The sequence below is a fragment of the Palaemon carinicauda genome, chromosome 26, assembly GCF_036898095.1.
Source record: "Palaemon carinicauda isolate YSFRI2023 chromosome 26, ASM3689809v2, whole genome shotgun sequence".
Lineage (NCBI taxonomy): Eukaryota > Metazoa > Arthropoda > Malacostraca > Decapoda > Palaemonidae > Palaemon > Palaemon carinicauda.
The window spans coordinates 76,745,325-76,754,370 of NC_090750.1; positions in this window are offsets into that span (position 1 = coordinate 76,745,325).

Consider the following 9,046-nt stretch of genomic DNA (forward strand, 5'->3'; position numbering starts at 1 on the left):
TCTCTTCTACCCTTACCAAGAGGAAAGTGGCACTGAACAATTACAGTGCAGTAACCCCTTGGGTGATGAAGAATTGTTTGGTAATCTGTGTTGTCAGGTGTATGAGGATAGAGGAGAATATGTAAAGAATATGCCAGACTATTCAGTGTGTATGTAGGCAAAGGGAAAATGAACCGTAACCAGAGAGGAGGATCCAATGTAGTACTGTCTGGCTAGTCAAAAGACCCCATAACTCTCTAGCAGTAGTATCTCAACGGGTGGCTGGTGCCCTGGCTATATAAACCCGAGTCGATATGGGTATACTCCAGCATACAAGCTGGTACGGCCAATGAAGAATCCTGGATGACCTGGCAAGCCCTACTCACCCGTGTGTCAGGTAAACAGGCTGTGGCTTGAAGCGGGGAACCACTCTCTGTCTGGGCGGCTGGAACCTGTGAGGTGGATGCTGCGGGAAGTAAAACCTAAAGGGCTTAGGTTGGTATAGCTAGGAAAAATACAAATTAATAATTTTTAAAGTTTGTGATATGTTCCTATGGGAAAACAAACCTTTGTCATTTAATATGGGAGTCTTCCTTAGGTAGGAGTACAAGTCCCACTGGTCTTCTGGCTGGCAAACGACACTGGTGAACGTGCAGTCTGTAAGGCAAAAAACAGCGCACATCACCCTTGATCACGCTGTGCACAAATAGTATATAGTACGGCGTCACGTCCAACTGTGTTAGAGGATATGTTTTAGTCTGCAAAGGCTGTAATATGATCTAGGATTTTCAGAACATGAGAACAACACTTCTACTCACAGTAAAAAAACTACCTGTCACTAGCGAGCTTACCCAAGTGTCTGACCAGCAGTAATTTCATACTTGATGATCCCAAGAGAGGTGACAATGAATGAGAGGAAAATAAGGCCATACATTCTACTCACAAAAATTATGGGGTGCAACTGGTAACTTACACACCGCTACATGTTCTCTACGAAGTGGGTACAATTCTGGTTTTTCCAGATGACAATGACGTGTACTTTTAAGTAAAGAGGTATTGCTTGTACAATGTTACTTCCCTTGAAGAGGATATGGAGAAGGAGTCAAAGCGGCTGTCATTAATGGATGGAATGTGTGTTTTCGCGATAAAGTCGGGTACATAGGAGTGTGAAACCAATTACGAAAATCTGGAAGATCACTTACTCTCTTAGAAGATACCAAGGCTAGTTGGAAAACAGTCTCAAGGGTAAGATCCCTGTTTGAGATTTGCCTTAAGGGTTCATAAGGGACCAAAGAACCTTGATGACACTCCAAATCGGGGGGTTTGATTTCCCGAGGCAGGCAAGCCTGCTTGAAGCTCCTCGTCATAGCTGATAATTTGCACAATGAGGAGAGATCAACTCCCTCCAGTCAACACCCCTGGCTCAAGGCTGAGAGACAAGTTTATCCTCCCATAAAAAAACTGAAAGGCCGCAATCAAGGGAAAAGTAGTGGCCACGAGTGGAGCAATGTCCCTTCCACGACACCATTTATCCTCCCATGAAAAAACTAAAAGGCCGCAATCAAGGGAAAAGTAGTGGCCATGAGTGGAGCAATGTTCCTTCCACGACACCATTTATCCTCCCATAAAAAAAACTAAAAGGCCGCAATCAAGGGAAAAGTAGTGGCCGCGAGTGGAGCAATGTCCCTTCCACGACACCAATCACAGAAGAGGGACCAGTTTGCCTTGTACCTGGATACCTGTTTTACAGCCGGTCTCAAATATCCATTCTCTCAGAGGAGGATACTGGAAAACCTCGAACTGTGAAGAGACACTTCTGTGTGGAATCTCTTAATGCGTGACCTACGTAGAAGCACTGACCAAACAGATCTTTTGGTATGTCCACAAGAAGACTTAAAGATCTGGATACCACTCCGCATGAGGACATTTTGGGAGGACTAAAGTTACTCAAAGATCCCTGGATATCATGACTTCGTTCAAGACTCCCTGTATTAGATTGAATGGGGGAAAGGCAAACGTCTAGGCATTCCCAAAGATTCTGAAACACATCCTCCATCACCAGACGTGTCAGTGACCGGCGAGAAGTACGCTTCCATCTTGTTGTTTAGGCGAGTGGTGGCAAACATATCGATAATTGGGGAACCCCACAATGTCAGGAGTTCCCTTGCCACTAGAGGATTCTAAGACCATTCTGTGTCGACTACCTTGCCTCATTGATTCGGATTGTTTACTATCACATTCCGCTTCCTGGAATCAAATGAGCTGAGAGGTGACCTGTGTGAACTCATGCCCACTAAGAGTAAGTTGGCAAAGAAACTGGTACACTGAACCTCCTTGCTTGTTGACATAAATCACTACGGTCATATAGTCGTTAGTCAACACTACAAAGTGACCCTGAAGGGTGTCTAAAGTGGAGTAATGCTAGATACGCTGCTTTTAGTTCTATGTAATTCGTATGAAATAAGGTGTCTTCCTGTGACCGTAGACCTGAGACGTGATGTAACCGTCTCAAAGATTTGTTCCTCACCCCTGCTGAGATTTGTCTGAACACAGTAGAAATCATGGAGCAAGGACCTGCAATGGGGATCCAATTAACAGGTTCTCATCCTGAATACACCAGCAGAGATCCTTGACACCTTAGGGAACTCTTACCATATATGAGGGGAACTACGTCTGGCACTACTCTATTGATATTCAAGTGCCCATTTGGACAGATTAAAGTTACACCCGACCAAACGGAATTAGCTTCTCTAGAGCGGAGAGATGACCCAAGAGCCTCTGTCATGTTGTGGCGGCAGGCCTTCATACTCGAAAAACATTGCTGCAACCTGTTTGAAGTAAAGTATTCTGTCTCTTAATGGAAATACATTACTCGTACTTAGAATGTATCTATCTCCATGCCTAATTACTATAGATGACGCTGGGATTCGAGGACTGACTTCTCGAGATTGATCCCAGTTCCAAGATTGTAACAAACTCGAAAAGCAGGTCGCCGGGGTGGAAAAGTTGAGCTTACGATTCCGTCGGTAAAATCAGTCATCCAGGCGTTGCAGGAGTCTGATGCGCATGGCGTTCCCCCAGAAAGACACCAGAGGGAAGAGACATGTGAATACTTGTGGTGCCATAGACAGGCCAAAGCAAAAGACTGGAAACTGGAATCCCCTCTCAGAGAACAAACCGTAAGTACTGTCTGAACTCGGGATGTATTGTATTTCAATGTATGTATCCTTTTGGTCTATAGACAGCAGGAAGTCGTTTCTTTTGACTGCCTGGAGGACTATGCTGGGTGTCTCCATCTTGAATTGTGTTTGGAAGATGAACAAGTTCAAGGGAGACACGTCTATGACTGGTCTCCAACATTAGGAAAAATTGCATCTTCCACCTGACGGGACCAGGGCAGTTCTAGCTTATGTCAGGAAATGTGAAGTTCTGGAAAGAAACCGTCAATGGAAGTCGTCCTACCTACGTACGTTGCTGGAGGGGCTTAACCAAGTTTATTTAATCTTCTAATAACTCCCAGGACTTGCAGAAAGGACAACTCTTCACTCGGTTCTGCCATCGGCTATTCTGGTAGGTTCTGAGAAATCCATTTCCATGGCAGTGGCTGAGGGGTGCTCAATTATAACTGAAGAATCCTCAAGGTCTAGCCTAGCCATTTTACACTGTGAAGGACCGCCTATCCAGACAAGCTTATCACAAGACACTCCCTAATGTAGGAAGGCAGGCACATCCGCCCTCATCTAAGTAACATCACATAAGAAATCTTTGTTCCAGGATCCATAACAGATGAATGTGGAGGATCTCATCTCCAACCAGACTTGCCAAGGATATAAAGATAGGTCATTTATCTGTGAGCAGTGATTTCCATATAAAAATCACTGCACCTACAATGTGTTCACTCGTGTAAAGAGTCACAAAATGGTGCCGGCAAGCAAGCCCTCATGATCAAAACAATAATTATAATGTCGAAGTAGCCTGTTAAAAACTAAAAAACAATTAAATAAACACAAATTGGGACAGGCCAAGGTACTTGGAAAACTGAATAAGGGACTTAATTGACGGAAAAACATGCTTGAAAAGTGACTGGCCAAACCAGTGAATCACCTAAAGTAAACAAAATATTTAGATGAATGCCAGCACCATAAAGAAAGCACTAACCCATAAATACTTCCTAAGACCCATGGATACTTAATAATGCTTGAGAACACAGGACACCAAAATCAGTGTTAACACAAAGTTGACGATCATCAGAATGACGTAGGTGTGTTGCTAGGTCAAATGAGCTTGAACTTACAGGTCTCCCTTAAACTCATTATGAAGTCCATGCTCTGCACATTGATACACTGGCCCTAGAGCAGGGTAACAATATTTCTTTGGTAATCGGGTTACTGTATATTGGATTTTTTGGGCAAGCCATGATGTCCTGATGGAAGGTTCCTTCAGTAGCTTCCTAAGGGTATATTTGACTACAGTAGATATTCCCAGCGAATTAAACTAAAGGTTTCACAGAATTCTAACTTCTGGCGCGAGTACCCATAAGGTTTCCCTTTAGGATATCGTATAATAACCGGGGACGTATGCTTGACACGCCACATACCTATCTGCACCCCACATAGCGTTTACGCTTCGAGGGGGAGTGTGGCAAGTATGGGAGGAGCCGTTACTAACCTCTTCTCCTTCATTACTGTTACGGTACTCAGCAATGTCAACATCCGGCCGCCATCTTGAATGACGTCACTGATGCGCGCCATTTCCTCATTCCTTCATACGTAGCGTTTCTGACTAGGTGTTTTTCCCAGTGTTCGCTAAGTATTTTCGCAATGTCGCAATCTTCTGCCTCGCCTTCTTCTGGAAAGTTGAGTACCATATTCTTGTATTGTATAAATAAGCTCCAGCCGTAAAGTAACATCTTTTTATCTTAAAATCCTGTGTTTTGTGGCGGAGCTGTGCCCCCACCGGAGGCGTCATGATGCCGACGCTGTTGTTTGCCTCGCATGCTTTATTTAGTTAGCCAGAACAACCTTCCCGGTCTTATAACTAATATTCAACATTAGTTATTTAGTCTTCATTGCTAGGAATTAGTTATATTATGCCAACAGTATTCATTTTCGGCGAATGCAGGTAGCCGAAGTATGCTAGATTGCTAGCCTAGCCCCTAGGCTTGATAGCCTAGGCATCCTTGTTTACTTTAATGCATGATATAATAAGTGTTCCTAGTGTTAAATTACAAATGAAGATATAGGCATTTATACATATAAGATTCAGTGATTGCACATATGTTTTTACGCCCTCTAGGAAGTATACAAGGGGTTTCGATGATCTTGGTAGTCGTCTCCCTTGCCCCTAAGCTAACGCGAGGGCTCTTGTACTGTATACTTTCTCACCTCCCCAGTTACCTTATCTAAGGTAATCCCTCCCTCTGAGGTAGCCTAGGCTACATCCTACCCCTCCTTACCTCTAATACATTCGGGTAAGGTTAGGCTAGGATTTTCTTTCCCCACTCCTTGCCATAGTACATGCGCTTTGAGTTCGGGACAGAACCTCAGAGTACTAGTCGTTTGCCCCCAGCTCCCCATTAGGAGAATTTACTCTCCTTCTGGTCCCTGCTGGTGGGTGAAGGTGGAGGGACTCTGCCCTTCCCCTTAGTCCACACTTGGTTGGGTTAAGACCCTTCCTCCCTGTGGCCTAGCGACTTGTCCTACCCCTGTCTTTCCTGGTTTGGGGGGCTAGCTCCCCTAGCCTAGGTTAGGCAGTCCAAGGGGATTCTGCTATTTATAGTTTAGGACAGGACACTAGTGCTGTACCTTCTCTGTGCTAACCTACCCTAGGCTGGAGAATGGATTCTTCCTACCTAGATAGGCTAGCCCTGAACAGAATCCCCACCCCTGGGAGTGCCGGTGGGAGCTACGCCTTCCCCTTACACTCCCCCTCAGGACCCTTACCCCTCCCCCTCTATCCCTTTGTGTTGGCTTAGCCATCACATTCCTGTCTGCTATCCTACAACTCCACCGCGTGCCGGCGGGTTGTGGGTTTGGCTTGGTCCTTTCGTTGGTTAGTCCGAACTGCTACGCTTCCCGCATATAGTCGAACTATGGGATAGCACGACTGCTGGCTCTGTTGCGACTGGATGAAAGGTTGCCACCCTCTCCCTTTCATTTGAACACTCCTTCCGGAGGAAGAAGGGGTATGGGTGTCGAGTACTACCCTTCCCTCTCTCTCCTCCTATCCTATCCCTCTCTCTCTCTCAGTGTCGGTCCACTGCCGCCTCCACTCTGCCGGCGACAGCCGTCAGTATCTTCGGTATCCTATCTGTCTCATTGAATGATGTCAGTGTCTGTATACCTTTGCCGGTCACTTGCCGGCTGCCGGGGGCCGCCGACTTGCCGGTGATCTGCCATCACAAAAAGGTGTCGCCCTCTCTCTGCCACATAGACTGATGACTTGGAAGGGTCTCCCCTTGATGGAGATTTGCCGGCGCCATCCATTTTGGCTATACAGTGGACAGTCACTCCTTCCCCCTGCCGGCCCAGTGCCGGTAGTGATTATTGTGCAGCTACGGATAATGGCCAGTACATCTATGGTATAATATATACAATAGACTGAAAACTATGGTGTATAGTTGTACAGTAAAAATTTTCCAGCATATTCTGTGCATCCATGCGCAGTCTCTTGCCGGGACCTAACCTGAATAAGGGGGATTAGATCTATCCCTCCTTTTTCTTCTATACTGAATGAATTCAGCTCCCCCTCTCACTGTATCTAATTCCTCGGAGGAAGCCTAAGCTTGGCTCATCCAATGTGGATGTTTCTTCCTCCTCCTAGGGCTCATGAAGAGCTCCTAGAATTAGTTACGGTGTGGGGTCACGGCAATTGGCTGGGCGGGTTGCACAAGTATGTGTCCTTCCTGCCTCTTTTCTAGCTTATCTATCCTAAGCTTATACATGAAAAGGAATCTTATAAGTTTGATAACTTTAATACTAATCTAAGATTACTGTAAGTCATACTGTTATTGACTTCCAAAGACTCATTTGCCTCTTTCTTTTACAGGAGGAGTACATACGGTGTGAGAGTGCCTTCTGCAGCGTTCGTCGCCCCGATTTCTACGGCCACCTGGCGTGCCGAACCCACGCCGGCTGTTCGATCTCCAAAGGCAACCTTCGTTATTGGGACCCGCAGGTCTGCACTGTATGCAAGAACCTGCTCGATGAGGTGTTCGATAACCCTCCGTCAGCGGAGGCCAGGGACATCGCCCGAGAGAAACTACGCAAGTGGGTGCGTGGTTTCCAAAAGAACGCCACGGAGCCTTATCTCCCAAACGAAAGGATGAGAGCCTTAATCTTTCCTAAGGCATCTGCGGATGCCGTCATTCCCAAGCCTGAGATCCCCTGCGTCCAACTGTCGGTCGAACCGGACGTTTCGGACGCTCTCCAAGACTGTCATATTGACGAAGTGGAGATGTCGGATGTGTCGGAGAATACCGAAAGGACTCTGATGGCTGAGGGTCAAGAAGAGGAAGACCAAGTGGAGACTCCTGACTCCGAGGGTGAGGTCACCCGCGTCCCTTCTGTTTCTTCCGGTGCCATTTCGGAACCAGTCCCCTCTACCTCCGCCACTCCAGTACCTGCAGTGGTGGGCACCCAGGATACCCTCCAAGCTCTAGTGGCACTCCTGGATGAGAAATTCCGCCAGGGGCATGCGGATCTTAAGAGGGAGATTATGCGTATGGAAACAGACGTCGAAGAAGATCAGCGTCAAGGCTCTTCACTCTTGCTCAGTGACAGACCCTTGGTGGCATGCAGAACACATGTCCATTACAACCATACGAATTGTCATCAACCCTAAGCTAGGCGCCGTCCCCCTTGAAGAGGTGGAGTTCTGGCCTAGCTTTGAAGCCTACCCGGACTGTTACGTCCGTCTCAAATCCGAACCAGTCTCCAAGGGGGAGACCGAGCCTAAGGAGGTCATAGTATTTGACCATACTAAGGCCCAAGCTCTTCTAGCCGACTGCCTCAAGAGCAGGGGCTACACCAACTCCAAGGTGCCGGCCCTAAGCAAGAAGCACCCGTCCTTTCTTGCTCCTACCACCATGGTCTTTCCTTTCTCCAAAAAGGCCCTGCTGGCAGTGTTGAAGGCGGAGGAGGAAGGAAAACCCTGCCCTACATTGGAGGAATGTAGGCCTCTCTCCCTCGCCCTCCCTCCCGATGACAAAAGCTGGAAAGATATTCAGTTAACTTTCGGAAAGGAAAGTTGGAAGCTGATGTTGCGGGACGTCAGTTTAACAAAAACCTCCCCAAGCTCACCGAATACCTTCTGCGTCGGGACACAAAAGAGAGGCTGGCTGCCTCTCTGTCTCTTCAGGTACAGCTTGAGACAATGGCCGGGGACATTCGGGTCCCAGGCTTCTACATGGTTCTTGCAAAGACCCACCTTGCCACCTTGACGAAGGACATCTATAGCTTCATCAAGGCCCGGAGAACCTGTAGAGAATTTGTGTTTGCGGATGCCACCAACACGAACCCCGGAAACTGATTTCCTCCAACATTTGGGGCAAATATCTCTTTCCTAACGACCTCGTGAAAGAGATCGTTGACAGAGCCGCCACTGAGAACCGGAACCTTCTCAACAAGTGGGGCATGTCCCGAAAGAGGAAATCTTCTCTGGATGAAGGCCCCCAACCTAAGAAGAAGTCCAACAAGCCCCGACCCCAACAGCGTCAGGCTAAACCCCAGTTTCCGGCACCCGCTACTCCCCAGTTGGTGGCTCAGCCACAACAGACCTTTCAGTTGGTCCCTCAGCCGGTGGTGGCTCAATCACCAGTCTTTACACCAGCCTATGAAAGGCAATCTACTACCTTTCGCCCCAAAGGTAGAGGTTCCGGCAAAGACTCCTCTCGACGTCCATCTAGAGGGGAGAGGAGGGAGGGAAGCAGGCGGCCGAGGTGGTAAATCCTCGGGAAACCAGAAGCAATGAAATGCTTCCGGTGGGAGGAAGACTACGCCACTTCCAGGATCGTTGGACCTTCGATCCTTGGGCCCACAGCATCATCAAGAAGGAACTAGGTTGGAGC